This window comes from Cloeon dipterum, chromosome 3, assembly GCF_949628265.1.
Source record: "Cloeon dipterum chromosome 3, ieCloDipt1.1, whole genome shotgun sequence".
In the NCBI taxonomy this organism is placed as follows: Eukaryota; Metazoa; Arthropoda; class Insecta; order Ephemeroptera; family Baetidae; genus Cloeon; species Cloeon dipterum.
The window spans coordinates 30654611-30671125 of NC_088788.1; the positions used below are offsets into that span (position 1 = coordinate 30654611).

At 46.0% G+C, this 16515-nt stretch overlaps 1 protein-coding gene across 16 annotated transcripts in view; it reads left to right on the forward strand.

The window, feature by feature from the left end:
• Positions 1-16515, forward strand: part of LOC135940050 (multiple PDZ domain protein-like) — a 110964-nt gene that overhangs the window by 8758 nt on the left and 85691 nt on the right. The gene's annotated exons all lie outside the window — the stretch shown is intronic.

Below are 16515 nucleotides of genomic sequence, written 5' to 3' on the forward strand. Positions count from 1 at the left end.
CGGCTTTTTCGACTGCCGCTCGCTCGCTCTCTCGAAAAAGGAATCATCAAGAGTGGTTAGTTCTGCTGGTGGTCTTTTTCGCTTCGAGCAGATAAAAAGTCCCGCGGTTTCAAAAGAGACGTCGGTCGGCGATGTGCCACTGGGAATTTATATCTCTAATCACTTTCCGAGCGCGTTTTTGGAAAAAAACATGCAAAGAGGAAAGATGAAAAATTCTGAGCAGTATACTCGATCGCTCCTCACTCGTTCACCGAGTCAGTCGGCCGTGGCGAGTGGTGCCGCAGCCGCTAGATATATATTATGCTCACGTCTCGTTTGATTTCCCTATCTCCGCCGAGAACATTTTTTGCGGGCCTCGCAGCATCTTGCAACCATTTGTAAACGCGCTGGAAAAATAAAACGCGACATCGCAACAATGACAAAAGTCCTCTCGGAGTGTGTGGGAGGGAAATGCGTCCTTCTGTTGTTCCCCTCCTCGCACGCAAATTGGTAAATCTATCAACTGAGCACAGCACCTTTTGTGAGGAAAATTCGACCAGGGATCAATACAATGTGCGCGACGGCAGAGGAAAGAGTGAAAGGAAAAAGTGTAAAAGTGTTGCTTCGGCAGTGGAAAAAACGTATTTTCTTTATCCGCACGAACGCCCACTTTTGCCCCTTTGTTTCTCTCAGCTGGCCCATTCGCACGGGCGAGAAATGAAAAGTGATCGAAAAACGTGCCAGAGTTTCGCCCGCTTTGAAGTCTACTCAAATTAGTGATGCGGCTGCACGTGCAAAAAGAGCCGAAAGCAAGCGGTGCAGTACGTGTGGCCGGGTCAAAAAGCGGAAAAAGCTGTCGTTGCCGGCGCCGTGGCGCGGGGACGACGTGCGGAATGAGCAGAAATGACGCACGTGCAGCCTTTGTTGCGCAGCAGTGAAAAAATTAAACAAGAGAAAACTAATATTTTGACGGATCCGTCGCTTCTGGCGTGCCCCTCTTGCGGTTGGTGTTGTTAAGGCGCGCGCGGTTTCCTCCCTTTTTTTGTCCGCCAAGGGAAACGATTTCAGCCCTTTTGCATACACGAGAAGCAGACCTGTTATGGCGGTGGCCAACTGCAGTGGAGCGGGCGGGGAGCGTTTACTTTGCGGTTAAAGTGGCAGGTAAAGCGGCCACGTTTTTCCAGGCCCAAATGTTCAGTCAGCAAAACAAAACTCGGTGTAACTTGATATTAAGTAAGCCGGTTGCCCCGCCAGAGAAGAGAGAGAGAGAGAGAGAGAGAGAGAGAGAGAGAGAGAGAGAGAGAGAGAGAGAGAGAATTAGCTCGGAGTAATTAATTTCAGGAGTGACTTAAGTAGAATGATAATGAGAGGCCGCCGCCTCCTGGGCGCAACTCGCAAACCAGGTCTCTGCGCTATTGGCTCCCATTTGCCTTGGTGGTGCCGGAGAAGGGAGTTTCGTTCGCTAATTCAGTTTTGTCAAAGTAGACGACTCGGGAGTGCAAGTGGCGATTATTTGCCTAGTTTTGTGTCCGTAGCCATGGCGACCGTTAATAATGTTGTATGCGATTGTTATATTTCGTGGAGAGTACAACTGAATTGAAGGCAATTAGTGTGCACAACAGCTGTGCGTGCATGGTGCACTTTGGTGACTCTTTGGATGAGAATTGGCTTTATTACCCACAAAGCTTTTGTATTTGTACCGTCACGGTAGATTATTTTACCATCTGACGCATTTCGAAAAACACAATTGAATTTGTTACAGTCTGCTCAATATGGACGTACACTTGACATTAATTAATTGTAGCATTGCTCTCATCGACAAGCTTTTTTCCGTGTTGTATCATGGACTTGAAGGTTTAGCAATCTTAATAACGGAGAAGCAGCATTTCCTGTTTTTTTCCTTGCTACCAACAAGTTTTTGTTTGAAATCAATTGAGGTAAGAGTTCTGAAACTAACTGAATCTAATTAAAATTAACACTGTCATGCGTGCAAGGCAGAGACGACGCTACACAAGGTTCGATTAATTGCTACCAGTGTACTATAGTCTAATTGGAAATTGCTCTGCTGGAAGTTGGTTGGGTGCTTCGTGAATTAGCACACACTCGACTGTAACATTATTATCTCCGTGCATAATAAATGATGCTCTGCATGGCGGCGGCGTTTATCTGCACTGGTAGATATTAATTAACAGCCCCATAAGGCAGCCCTTAGCCCGTTTTCTCTTCTTTTAATCTGCGCGCACACTCACACCACTGATTTGGTAGGCAAACGAGCGAATGGAGCAAGTGAGCGAGCGAACACCGCAATTAGCTTAATGGGTGCTAATGTGCGCGTCTTTTTGCATTACGCGAATGTTTCCGGCTCATTTTACGATTGAAGTGGAAGCAGGCGTGAGCTGAGGCCCAACCCACCGCCTGTCAGCCCCAAAACGCCTCTTCAGGTGCTGCTTTGGAGTGCATTTGCAGCGGGTGATAAAAAAGGAAATGAGATTGTACGTATGGTGCCGGCGCGGCATGGAGCAAAAATGTGTGGTGTGATGGAACTGAGCCACTGCTGCTCTTGTGCGTATCTCATTCTTCGGTTATTTGATATTCCTGCAAAGCCGGCGCCGCAGAGAGTCGCGAAGGCGCGTAATACGAGGGGCTCTGCTGAAAATGACTATGAAAAATTGAAATTGGGAAAAGCGTCCGGCGCGCGCGGTCGGGGGCTTTTTAATTTTCTTCTGCCGCCTCATTCGAAACGGGAAAGTCGATTCACCGAGCTCGATCTCATTTCGCCTTTGTCGGCCGGGCTAACTAAAAATTGGTTCTCGTATCTGGTTTGGCTCGTCTTTTCAAAAGCGACCGTCTCCAAAACGAAAAGTTAGTTTTATATTTTATCTCTTCTCTTTGCCTGCATAAACCGCTCTTTTTCTCTCCCGAAGACGCCACTGCTTGGATTGATTTTCGAGCTCATCAATATTTTCCGCAGCGGCAAACTTTTCGCCTCCGCAGACGATGATAAAATAAATTCCTCATTACTGCATGCATGCGAACCAAGTTTAGCCAGCGCTGAGCCCTTTGTGATTCAATATCATAAGAAGATTATTTGGTGCTGGCAACATGCTGCTCCTTCGGAAAGTTCAAAATCGGCTGCTGCCTCGTAGACACATATATTATGCTCTTTTGACAAGTCGGATCTCGAACATGCATGTTGAATTCATAAAGGCCCGGAGCCTGTCTATCTGCTTGGAAATGCCAGGCTTCTCGTCTCTAATAATCTGTGCACTGCCGGCTGCGCGTTATACCTTTTGTTTACACTTAAAACCCTTCATTACATGCAAAGATAATCAGAGCTTCCGCTCTTTGTCAGGCATTATTCATGAGTTGTGTGTGTCGGCGTATATTACACACCTCCACTATTGATCCCTCAAACGGTGGCTGGCTCCACATGATTTGTTTCTGCGGAGGAGGGCGCGATAAACGCAAATGTTTGCTCGAGATTCATTTATAAATTACATCCGCAGGCCCAAGTGCAGCGTGGTGGTGGCTCGATGGCAGTGTTTGTTTTCAATTTGGGCTCTGCCGAGGGAGATCCCCGGCTGTGAATGCCGTCACTGACGTTGTTGTGCCAAGCAGCCAGAACCGAAACGGACTGGCGGAAGGAAGGAGGCCGTGTACCGCGCGCGCGGTAATCTTATCTAAATAGATGGAGGGGGTGTAACGAGGAAGGATGCACTTGGGGCAGGATGGCGTGAGATGAGATATTGAGCGGTCAGCGGTGGCAGCCGCGTCACGTCATTTGCCCTCCCTTTGAGAGCTTGAAAAGACACGCCGCTGGCGAGCTAGACTCCTGAGTTGTTCGAATTTGGCTGAGACACGTAACCCGTGATGCCTCCGAGGCCAACTCGTTAACTTGAACTTGTGATGACTTTGTAGAGCATCAGCATAGTATAAGGATTTATTCGAGTGCTAAGTAAAATGAACGCACCATGAAAATCTCGAGGCCACTATTTACAACAACTCTTATTTTTCCAGTTTTGCTCTTGAGTACAGTGGTTGGCACAAGCCACAGCTAAAGGCCGTTAACAACAAAGTTGGCTGGCTAACAGAAATGAGGAAAAACTAGTCTTTGCCAAAGCTGGCTCAGGAGTCTACGACGCTGCTGATGGCATGCGCTATCTCCCTTTGCGCGGCCACTTTATGGCCGGGACATGTGTCGCTCGTGAAATGAAATATTTCTGCCGTCGCCAAATTGATTTCGAGTGGCAATCATGCCGGCTGCCAGGCTACAGATGCAAAAGCGAATTAATGAAATTGATCTGTCGGGGCTGTTTGTGACGGAGCCGCCGTCTGGATGAGACGGATGCACACGTCATGCACCGCCCTCCCACTTGGGGGATATTTTCCGGCACTCACTCGGCCGCTGGCTGGCCCATTGGATCACTTTTTTACGGCCCAAGTCAGTTGCTATTTAATTCCGACTCTCGGCCCATCAACATGCGCGAGCAAAAAAATGGTCCGGTTGGCAGCGTCTCTTTCCCGCTCTCTGCTGCTTCCAAGTGGCACGCTATACATTTGGCCAAGGTCGGCGGTGCCGTAGGAAGGGCAGTTTATTTTTCCCAGTCGTCCTTTCTGCAGTTTTATTGTCGCACAGTTTTTGTCCTCAACGTCATTCATGTCCTATTAAGCTGATGCTATCATTAATTGTTCCTCCAGCAGTGCGAGTGGGCCACTTGTTCCTGCTCGTCGGCACCACCTACCGTTATACTACTTGCTCAAATTCAATTAGGAATGTCAGAAAGAAGTTGTGCGCGCCAGCAATGAAGTTTCTTCCTATCTACAAAAAGTTTTAATTGTTCTATTAGGGTTTCTAGAGGACGGGTCGGTTTCCTGATGAGACTCTATTGAGAAGCTTTCTCGACAGCAAGCTTCGCACTTTGCAGCCGAAACTCGCGAAAGTGTTAGAGCATGTGTATTTATTCATTCTGGCTCCGGGAGGGAAACACATCAGCGAGATTGTTTTGCTCCTCAGCACACATACTACGCTCGCCTGTGTGAAAGTTAAAAGGATTTTGTTCCGTTGAGACGCACTAGACAAATGCCGCTGGAACAGGTGTGTGTTTGCCACTTTTGTACTGGCGGGCAAATCAACAAGATGCGATGCATGCGGTAGTGCACCGCGCAGAGGAAGCAGAAAATATAATAAATCGCTCGTTTGCTCTGCAATCTTTGTGATTTACGGCTACTCGCGGACGAAATTTATGTGGCGCTAAAATCGCAGCGCAAGTTAAATCGAACGCACCAATAAAATGATATACGACCGACAACGGCTTTTTATTCCAAACTTGCGGACTCGACACGCCTGTCCTCAGTGACATATGTAGGCGAATATTGTAAAAACGGCTTCGCACCATTGCGAAAACAAACGCAATTTTGTTTGTTTCGAAAAATATTGATTAACTGAGAAACGTGGGATTTGTTATATAATTTCTAGTAGCTGAATGTCATACAGTCTTTGAAATTGATATATTTATTTGGTGCTAAATTTTCAAATAAACCTAGGAGATGGATATTTTTGGCATTGTCACAACACGTAGTGTGCTGTTAAAATGTTTTTAGAATGCCAGTTAATTTTTCAAAAAATTAACAAAATTTCTAATTTCAAAAAAATCTGCGTCAGAATTAAACTACTTTAATTATGACTCTAAGTGCTCTAACCAAAGGTAGCTTAGGTTCTTCCCTGCCCTTCAAGGAAAATAGATTAAAATGGGAACATCGCAAAAAATGACACAAAAGAATTTAATGGAATTTAGGTCGCTGATTATTATTATTTGACTGGAAAAACAGCAATCTTTATGCAAGTGAGAACAATAAAAAGACTGGCGTGTTGTTCGAGTGTTTGTCTGCTGTTTTATAATCAAACGAATTCACATTAAAAAAATTGAAGTGTAGTAGGGGAAAATTACAAATATAGAAATGCCATAATGAAATATAACGACGCGCAACACTAAAAGGTTTACTCAACACTTCTTTTCTTGGGTGTTGGCGCGGTGGCTGCTCCGTCTACGTAGCTGCAGTTCAAAAGTAGTTTAAACAGTTGTCCACAAAGTTGTCGATGCTGCCGCTCTCTCCAGGCTGGTGTTGTCCACCGGGTGACCATGAGTTTGGCAAAGGTCACGGCGCGCGCGGGTGACGTGTACGCGCGGCCGCTGATATGACGCCTCTGTGGGGCTCCGCGTGGACCAGGGACTTCTGACAGGGACTGGCCACGTGGGACACCTACAGGGTGGTGGACGAGGGATAATCAGAATGGCTCTTAAAATAATTGTGGTGCCCGAAGCAATCACTGGCGGAAGCCCAAAAGGAGCATCGAAAAGTTGGAAATGCAAATCTAGACTTACAATTCCTGACTTTGGAGTGAAATGCTACGTCGAATCCGAAATCAAAGATTTCGTTGTCTGCAGTGGGAGTCGCACCCTGCTCAGGTAACGTGCGATTGCGTGCGATCCCGTCGGACAATTTGGGCCATCCGATCTATTGTTCCCTGACCTACCGTGGGCTAGCTCAGCTAACCCCCCTGCGGCACCTATCGAAGGTGGAGAAATTGGGAGGGCGAAGCAGCTGCTCGCTTTGCTGTCGCACTCATGCTGCACACAAGTTCGCTTTCGCACAGTTTTGCAAATACAAAATACAAGCAATAATCAAAGAAGAGAGGGAAAGATGTTTTTACTAAAATAAATCAATCATTTTACACAATTTACGTATTTGCCAATTCTGCTATTGCCTTTATTACAAGTGATTGTAACAGCATTCCTAATGGAATGTCATAGAAAAAAAAAATTAAAAAAAAATATATTCGTTAAAACAGCCTCACCATGACTCACTTTTTTTTTACAAAAAACTAACTTGAGACAAGCTTTTGCTTTGGTAATGTAACAACAATTGGTTTTGTTTCTTCAATAGAGTTCCTTTCTCTTCGCAATTCAATATTTGAAAAAAAAACCCTCACATTTCTCTTTTAAGAAAAGCTCCGGGGCTGCTCTTTTTTGCAAATCCCACACGGCATTCAGCCACCTGACGCTTTCGGATCGCCTTTATTATTTCATGCCGTTGCCTTATTTCCTTTATTGATGGATCAATATGGCCGTCACCATAGCCCCGTTTTCCTACATTGCACACACGCGGCACCATGTCTCGTGCACCAAGCGTATGTACAAAATTTCTCGACTGCTGTGCGCACACACATACACAATCCAAACAGTGAGGTCGAGTTGTTCCTCCGCGAGCCAGCCGCCCGTGCACAACCGAGCGACCCTCGCACTCTCTCTTTTTCCTCTTTTCCGCTATTGATTTTCCACGCGTGATAACACTAGGTCGGGTGTTGTGTGTTTTGTTTAGCTGCGCCTGCATTATTTTTGCCCGCCCTCCGCCCCAGCGTCCGCGTGCCTGCCTGCTAGCCCACCCGACCACCATATAATGGTCACTTCTCTGTTTATAGCCGGGGCCAGCCAACCAGTTTAATGGTTTACCTGCTGCCCGACGCGCACACTTATGTGCCGCGTGCGCTAATTCAATAAATTAGCAGAGGCGTGTGTTCAATCGTTGTCACCGCCGACAGCCGTGCGGCCCAATCGGCCGGAAAAGGCCCTTTTGTGTTTAGTCGTTCGCCTCTACAGTGAAAAGTGCCTCCGGCAGCGTTTGCGGAAGCGTATTTCTTTGTAGGCTGTGCCCGCAGACCAAATTTAATTTGGCACTCTCCGCACGAAAAGACCGCGTTTCCAATTTCTTAATTCGCCTGGGGCGGCTTTCCTTGGGCTCTGATAACCTAATTACAACTGCGATGTGCCTCTGTCGTAGATAAAATTTAATTAGAGGTAATTAAAATATCATTTGGGACTTGGAAGCACAGTTCGAGCAGTAAATGTACGCGCCTGGCGAGATTAATGGAGATTTGAAATTTCCGCCGCGCTGTGCTAGCAAGCTGCTTTTCCTGCCGCCTTGTTTTTAAATTGACCCTGCCGCTGGGGAGATCAGCTTTTTGTATAAATTTATGGTTCATGCTGGGATACACGGTGGAGAATGACGTGAACAAGTTGCTGCACTGGTGCGTGCTATGATTCAGCAAAAGCCAACTTGTTAGGTGAATTTTGAAGGCTCATTTGCCACAAAAAGTTAATCTAACAAGTTCAAATCGAGCAAATCACCGTCAAGCAGAGAACAAAAACGTTAATTTGATGCTTTCTGAAATAGAAGCCAAGTTTCGATCCGTTTGGCGATGAAAGATTACTGGATTTACATCTCCGCGTTAAATCACGCCTTTTTGCAACATGAATGTGTAGAAGTCGTTATCTCGAATCATTTTCATCGCCATCCATATTTATTTCCGTTCGGGATCTAAATTTCTCCAGCTTTTCACATGGCCATTTGGCCTCGACTGTGAGCCACATTTATACCGTTCCATGGCACGAAACGCATGCGATTTGCATGAAATTACCGGGCGATGAAGTGAGGGTTCGGAACCGACTTTCAGCTTTTTGGTGTATAATCAGCTTACTTACTCGTGCTTCGGAAGCACGCCTTTCCTGTCCGTCTTCCTCCGCAACCCTGCAATAAGCATTTGGAGGAGGGCTGTAGGATATAGTGGCTCCGGGTCACACAAGGTTTGCGCGCAGTAATTGTTTATGCGCGCGAGAACAAAGAGATAAATAGAAGTGTGACAGATGGTTGGCTGCCAGGCTATTTGTCAACCCTCTCTCAGACTCACCGCACCAAGTACATGTTTCTGCTATCTTGAGAGTAATGGGCACGACAAGGTGCAAATAAACCTTTTGTTCCCGGCTTGCAATTGTTTCGACTGAGGTAAAAACGCGAGCAGCTTGCAAGAAATTCGTCTCTCTCACCAAATTTACCTCTCACCGCTTTAGGATACATTCAGTTTGTAAGAAGGTAGCATCATGGTTATTACAACAGTGTGAAAAGACGAAAAGTTCCCATTTGATCTTCAAAGAGGTTCGTTCTATTTTCATTTTTTAAAGACCTTTCCCTTACAGGCGCTAAATGTGAGACATTGCTTAACGGGCAGGAAGTTATTTTTACGCTTTTTAAAGCTCCCCGTTAAGATATAAATGCCTGCTTCCTTTCAAAAGCGTCCAGTCTCAATTTTGTGATTTATCTCGTGCATTTTTTCCCATTTTAAATAGAGTAAGGAAAGATTGTCAACCTGTCGTGCAACAGTGAGGCAATAATTCTTTTTTAAACGTCGGATCCATGAAATTGCAAACGGACATATATATGTAGATATCTGCTCACACGTAGAAGTGAATTGCAATTCTTTTTTTACGAGCCTGCTTAATATATGGCGCCATAAAGGAGTAGCCTCTTCTTGTCCCAACTTTTTGTCAGTGCTCAGCGGCAGCAGGATCGATCCGTCTTGAAAACGGCTGAAATTTTGCGCAGCAGTAATGCTGTTTGCAGAGATTTGCCCGCCGCATAAATTATTTTGCATCAGTCCGCGCAGCAAAGTTAACTAGTTGATGGATCCAGCCAAGTCCCTCCACTGCTCTGCTTTGAGTGTATTTAGGCAAGACACAAGTTCGTTCGCTCGTGCGCATCCCCTGTCGCTGCCTTTCTTTTCCGTGAGTGATGAGAAAAAGAGGATAATATTGCAGCGCCAGATGTTGCCTCCATCATCTCGCTCGACACACGAGGTACCGTTTTGCCAAGCATAAAAAAGCCGAACCGACTTCTTGAACGGCGTGTCCTGCTGCTTTGTTCCGTGATTTTCCTTCTGCTTTTTTCCCCTCCAATGAATAATTTAGCCCACCGGGGGAATTAATGCGCCGCTCGCAGGCAGGCGCAGGCTTTGTTTCTAATGGAGGAATTCAATTACGGGCGAAAGATTCCATTCGCTCTTGTGCCGTCGGATGTGTTGCCCGACACATGAAAGAGAAATAACTCAGCTCCTCCGCCACGGCAATTTAATTATTAATGCTGCCGTTCTCTTTTCCCGGCTATTGATTTATGCTCACTTAACGCATTGTTCGGATTCCCCGGCAATTCGCCTCCGTTCCCCTGAATTTGACAGTATTACAGAAAATCAAAAACTTAGAAGACTGCTCTTCGGTTCGTTTAAGTCAGGGCCAATGATGATACAACTGCTTGTAGCTGAAAAACGAGATTAGTTCCTTCTGAAGGAACTATTCTCGAGCGGTGACGTCGCTTTAATTAATCGCAAACCCTATTTCTTTCAGGGCGTCTCGTTACGCCTAAAGAAATGACGGCAACGACTAATTTGGCGTGGGAGCTGCTCCCAAAATTCAGCGATGATCCTTTAGTTTTCAATCTGAGGCCTGTGTTTTTCTTTCCGAAGCGCACATCTGCCGCCACAAATTATTTTCATGCCACGATCCGACTTGGATTGATCCGAGTTATGCCTTCTAAAAGCAAACAGTCGATCGCTCTTTTCCCCCGATGTTGTTCTTGGACGGCTGCCAATAAGAAAAAGTAGGCAGCTCAACTAAGCAGCCATCCAGCGGATTACCATATTGGTACTTTGTCGCTGCACTCGCAGGAAAACTAATTTCAATTCCATTATGCTGCCCGCGAGAGAACATCATTCTCACTGCTTGCAAATGGCACTACTTACTTGCAGCACCAGACGGACGGGCCCTTTTTGATATTTATGAGAGCGGGGCGATCTCGTTTTATTACTCCATACGCGCGCTGTTCCATTTGCAGCGCCGGCAGAACGAACAAGTGTCTTTTAGTTGCCTATTTAAATTTGTATGGATCCACTGCTGCTTTAATGGAATGAGTAAAATGCAAGTTCTCTTAAGTGCTGCCTGCTATATTATTTACAGATGGATATAATGGACCAATTAAAAGATTTTAAGCGATTCTACGGCTGGCTTGAGTAACGAAATAATCTCCCTCTTCATAAAGTTACTTTATATCATAGCAAGAAGTTGGATGGGTATTTCGTGTTTGATGAATTAAAATTTTTAGTTGATGTGGGGATACAACGCTAAAATGTTAAAAGTGGTTGTTGTAACGAAGTTGACCATCTAAGATTGGAAATAACCAAGCAATTTAATATTCTGTTTGATCATAAATTTTGGTCCAAAGTTTTCGGGCGTGACTAGCACTGTAAGGACAATTTTTGCACTACTTTACTGTAGTTTGATCTGATTAATCGCGTACAAAGGATAAACCTGCTTGCCAAATCCTTTGGCAACAAGCAAACCCCCTCCACAGAGTTTGTCTTTGTGCAGGGGGCTTTTAAATCTTGTTTGCTTTCTTGCTCGTGCGGAGAGCAACCCAAGAGTTTGAAACACGCAGTGCAGGATCCGCACGAGGAGCAGTGCGCCAACCAACCAACCAACCAACCAACCAGCCAGCCAGCATTGCTATGATAATGTGTGTTATAATTTTTGCCTCGGCTGCGCTCGATGCGCGCCGCCTCCTCATCCAGCAGCTCTCACAGTTAGTTAGCTGAGCAAAGATAGCGCGCGAGGCGGGCGTGGAAATGTAAATCCTGATGTAACCGAGCCCTCTCGCTGCCCTCCCGTCTGCATGAAGTGCTTTGAAAGGGCTGCAGCAAAAATAGTGCTGCGCTGTAGCTGGCTTGTTTGCTTTTAATTGACATTACGAATTCGACGGCGCAATAAAGAGTTATCGCCCTCGAGTGAAATGGAAATGTGAAGTAGCGGTTCATCTCAATTTACTCTTCTCGTAGTGAGCCGGATGCTATTCATGGGGAAGTGGATTTGTCGATTTATCAAAAGAACTTAAGTTCTTGACTAACAGCAGGCAGAGATAAGAACGCGTTTTGTCAATTCAAATAAAATGAGGTTGGTTTTAGATTCGAGTTCTAGGTAATATTAGAAACCACTCGAGTGAATAGCAGAGAAAGGAGCTGGAAATGGATGGTAACAACTGTCTCACAACTAGACAAAAGGTAGATTGTGCGATGCTATTTTCCTTTATTTCTGCCTCGTGGACACATTCGTGCTCTGTGCCCCTCGTCAAACAAGCATACCCCGTCGGGTCGCAACCACCTTTTCCAGGAGGGAAAAAAGGACCGCAAATTTGTGAATTTGTACACTGTCACAATGCTGACGACGGCCTTTTCACCTCGCCCACTCTTTCAGAGCGGAAAAATTCTCTCGGGTAGCGGGAAGCAAGCAAGCAGGCAACAGCTCGTCATCTCCGTCTTTTCTCCCGTGGCATCTCCCCGTTGTTTAAACTGTACATATAACGTCATTATCTACTGCGATCCCAATAGGGTTAATTTGCATAAATGTTCTCCTCAGAGAGCAAGTAGTGGCGTCTCGCAATATTAACGTGCTGTCTTGTAATTAAAATTTATTCGTTTTTCTTGGGCCAGCCAGACAAGTGCACTGAGATTCGTCAACCCTGTGGTCGTTTCAGCAAATACATAATTCGGCCTGCGCCCTCCCACTGACGTCACCGGCCACTTTATTAATCATTCTTGTAGTCCGCGTGTTTATACTGCTCGATCAATAGCCATCAGTAATGTATGCTGTCGCGTTATTAAAGCCGTGCCGTCGCCGTCGTTGCCTCCGCCGCCGCCACCGCTGCCGAACAAAACACAGAGGCGGCAAATTGTTATTCACTCTCACGGAGCTTGTCGCTCGCTGTTTTTATATTCGATTTAATCCCTGCCGTTCACTCTCACCCCGACTCTCGTGCGCTCCCGGCGCTAATTCAATCGGGTGCGCGTTATTTGTTATTTATGCATTCATTCGCTTGCTGGGGCAATTATTCCGGTGGTCTGTTCTGATTAATTAAACCGTTTAATCAGCTGGCCTCCCAGTAAACGAACTGTGTTCCTCCATTTACCGGCTGAATCTCTGTTTCCTGTGGGCGTCATGTTGGACGCCGCACGCGTCCAATTATTTCTGCACGGGGAAATGTTGCGTCGTTTGACATTTACAATGTTATGCGTAGGCGCAGTGAAACGGCTGATTTTCTATTACATTGACGCAAAATTCGCTCTCTAATGTTTTTTTTTCCACAGAAGGCATTTGATCTGCTCGGAGATTAAATGTGAAAACTAATGATAGAGCATGCATCAAGGGGATTTAAATCGATAAGAAAGATGGTGTTAATGTTTGAAAACTAGAGCGAACGGAGATTTTCCTTTACTCCACCTCCTGTTTGAAAACGCTACGTTTCTACTTTGCCCGTCGGGTTTTCCGCCCAACGAGAGTTGCAAGAACATGCATATGCATGTCGGCTAGCTGCTGATTGCACTGTACTGGCTCAGCTGCGCCTGCAACCGGGCTGCTTTGACGGGGTATGCAACCCGTGCAGTAAATGTGTCGGCCCGGTTGCATACCCAGCAATTACTCCAGCTCGCGTCAGCCTGCTTGCTGATACAGAGATTTGCATTATTTAGAGCGTGCACTCGGCCGAATTAAAATACGTTCGCTACACTGCCGAGGGACGAAATCTATTCCGCGATACTTCATTTTCACAAAGCGCTAGAGCTTTAATTAGGTCTGTCGCGCGCTCCGTTTTTAATTAGTCGCGCTGGCCTATTGATTTTTTGTACTGACGAGCCACACTGGGTGCGAGACGAGCGCGCTCCCAAGTCGACCTCTGCTCCTCATTGTTTTACTATTTTGATACTGTTACGTGCCGCATTTCTTCCCGTCGGCGATTTATCATTCAACAATGGAAAAGTGCCCGCTCCAGGGGACTATAAGAGATTAATTGCTTTTTAACGCATTACGCTTGCCAATTGGGCTAGACTGAAAGTATTGTGGTTGGCATCAATATTAAAGTGATTCACGAATTTGACTTCCCCTCGTGCCGTGTAACAGCAATTTGCAGGAACTGCGAAGCTATTACCAGCTTGTATTATTAAAATTTTACTTGACGGACAGCGTGGGTAGTATTATTTATTCTTTGTTGCGTGGTAGCTGCTGCCAAGCCAAAAATTCACAAATAGACGTTGGCATTTTAATTCTGAGAGCACGTGAGAAATTTGCAATTGGGGTAAAAAGGGCGTGTCGCAGAAATACATAAAATGTGGCTAGCTTGAGAAGAGTCAAATTCCAAATTGGACGATATTTCATTTCTGTCTGTGATACCAATCTGGCATACTCGTTTGGTTTTTTCCCAAAACAAAGCAAGAGGAGTATCCTCTTTTGAAAGACAATTTTATCAGCAAGAACATTGTTTGCTGTAAACAAAACAGTTTGAAATTTTAATCGGCAGCGAGGATTTCGCCCGGCGAGAGAGTAGCTTTTGCTCGTATTCATCTCGCAGTCTCTTTGTCCAGATCCAGAAGCAGTATTATTATTATTGTAAAGCGCGTCCGCCGCGCCGAATTCACCAAGCAGTCTGCGCAAACAATCCGGCACATCGCGTCGTAAATTCATGCGCCCGCAGGCTTGAAATCAGATACGTTATGCCAGGCACACATTTCGCATTTGTATAATTCAACGAAAAGCTCGCTCGTAAAACTAGCCCGCGAAAAACGCTGCGTCTCCCGCGCGCATCTTTTAGTGCCAAATTTTCAATCTTCATCTCTTTTGTTCCGCTGCTCCGTGGGGAACGGAGCTTGGCATCGGCAGCCAACGAACGAACGCTGCCGTCGCTTGCCAGGCCGCGTGAATATTTCACAATGTTGCAGACGCGGTGAAGATTTTGTGCCTCGGAACCAAAATCGTGACAGTCGGCAAGAGATAGTTAACTTTCGTCGCCAGTATCGAGTTGTTTTATTCAACCTCGTTGACGTCGGCGTCACGCAGCTTCATGATGCGACATTATTTCATGGACCGGCGGCATCGCGCCATTGTCGCCGCGTCACGTCGCTATAAAAATGCTGCAGGAGGACGGTTAAGGCCGCACGCACACCGGGGACCAGTTGACAAACATGCGACGCCGAGGAATTTGATATTTCTCCATTGCGTCTCGTAAAAATTTAATAGCTCGCTGTATGTGAGAGACTGCAGGGCCTGTTTTGCGGTCTTCATTTCGAAAAATTAATTTTTTCACCGACTTGGTCTCTGCGGTCTTTTGGGAAACGAACAAAAATGGTTCAGACTGTTAAAACCTAATGCAGAATTGGTTAATTCAGTGGAAGAATGTGACGATAACTATCATAATATAAAGAGTTTACTTGAAACCCGATTTTTACTTTTTCTCTATATCATTTTGAAATTTTAAATATAAGAGACGCGAGTCAGTATAAAAATGAATTCATAACGAGTCTTCATAAGATATCTTTCTGTTTGTTTTCTTGAGGACGGAAGGTTTATGTGTGGTTTCTCAACATCGCTCTCAGCCCACGTTGGCGAATAAGATTAAGCCGGCTGGCATTTCTACATGCGGCAAGAGACTACCGATTTATTGACCAAGTGAACAGCCTCGTAAAACCGCCGTAAAGTCACGGAATAAAAGTTGAGAACGATCGTGTCGACAATATTTTGCCAGCCGTATGCCCCGAATTTGCAGCGTGTCGTTAAGCTACACGACGACCCGTTAGAGCAGGTCAATTAAATTATACTGATCGGCAATGGGCTGCAAGTGCGGCAAAAAGCGCCATCAATCAGGATCATTATCATATACAGGGAGCCAATTTCTCGAGCCTGATAAATGACGACAGCGGGGCTCATTCGCAGCTAGTTAGTCCGCCATATTAGCAGGAAATTTTCTCGAGCCCGGCCTAGCCGGCACCCTCCTTGTTCCTCGAAAGTTTCAGCTCGCAGTTGGGAGGATGCGTTAATTTAATAAGTCATAAAATGGAGGCGCGGCAAGCAAGCGAGGTGAATAATTCGCTGGCGACCATGTATCATGGGAACACCTGGCGAGCTGCTAATTTGCTGTTAATATTAATTAGACGAATTAATTGTCCGCTCGCTCTGACTAATTCCAGCAGGCTGCTGCGATAGCAAAAGTAGGTTGTTTCGTGCGCATGCAAGAGATTAAAGGGTTGGTCGCCGTGTGTTCGGCCTCGTGGTGTCGCTCGCTCTCGGCCTAGATGACAGAGAGCAGCGAAAACAATGCGTCTGCGTCGCTCATTACTCACTGCGGTCCCTTTTGACTGTATGCAGCACTCCCGCACCCCCTGGCGGGTGGCTGTCTGGCTTCACGGTCCAGCGATTTGCAAGTGCTGATAGCGATTCCGCGCGAGCAAAAATGCAAAACAACAACTACGCTAACAGCCAACGCGCACATCCAAATTAATGGCCCAAGTTGCAGGCAAAAAGCTATCCGCTGGCCTTGATTTTTAATGTCCAGCAGCGGGTGCTGAAAGCTCGGCTTTTTGCCCCTGCCGGTAAATAAAAGCAAATCAAAAAGTTTTGCCGTCAGCCTTTTTAAGCGAATTTCCGGTGGAAAGTGGACGGAAACATTCGCAACCGAAGCGACATGCCCGGCCCTGGCTCGCTTTGATATTGGACTTTTTTTTATCTGCGTATTTCCCTCTCGGCCGGCGACCAGGCAGATATTCCAATATTGCAACAAACAATCATCACCAGCCGCGTGTTCAGCCGCACCTATGAATTTTTATTGCCATACGCT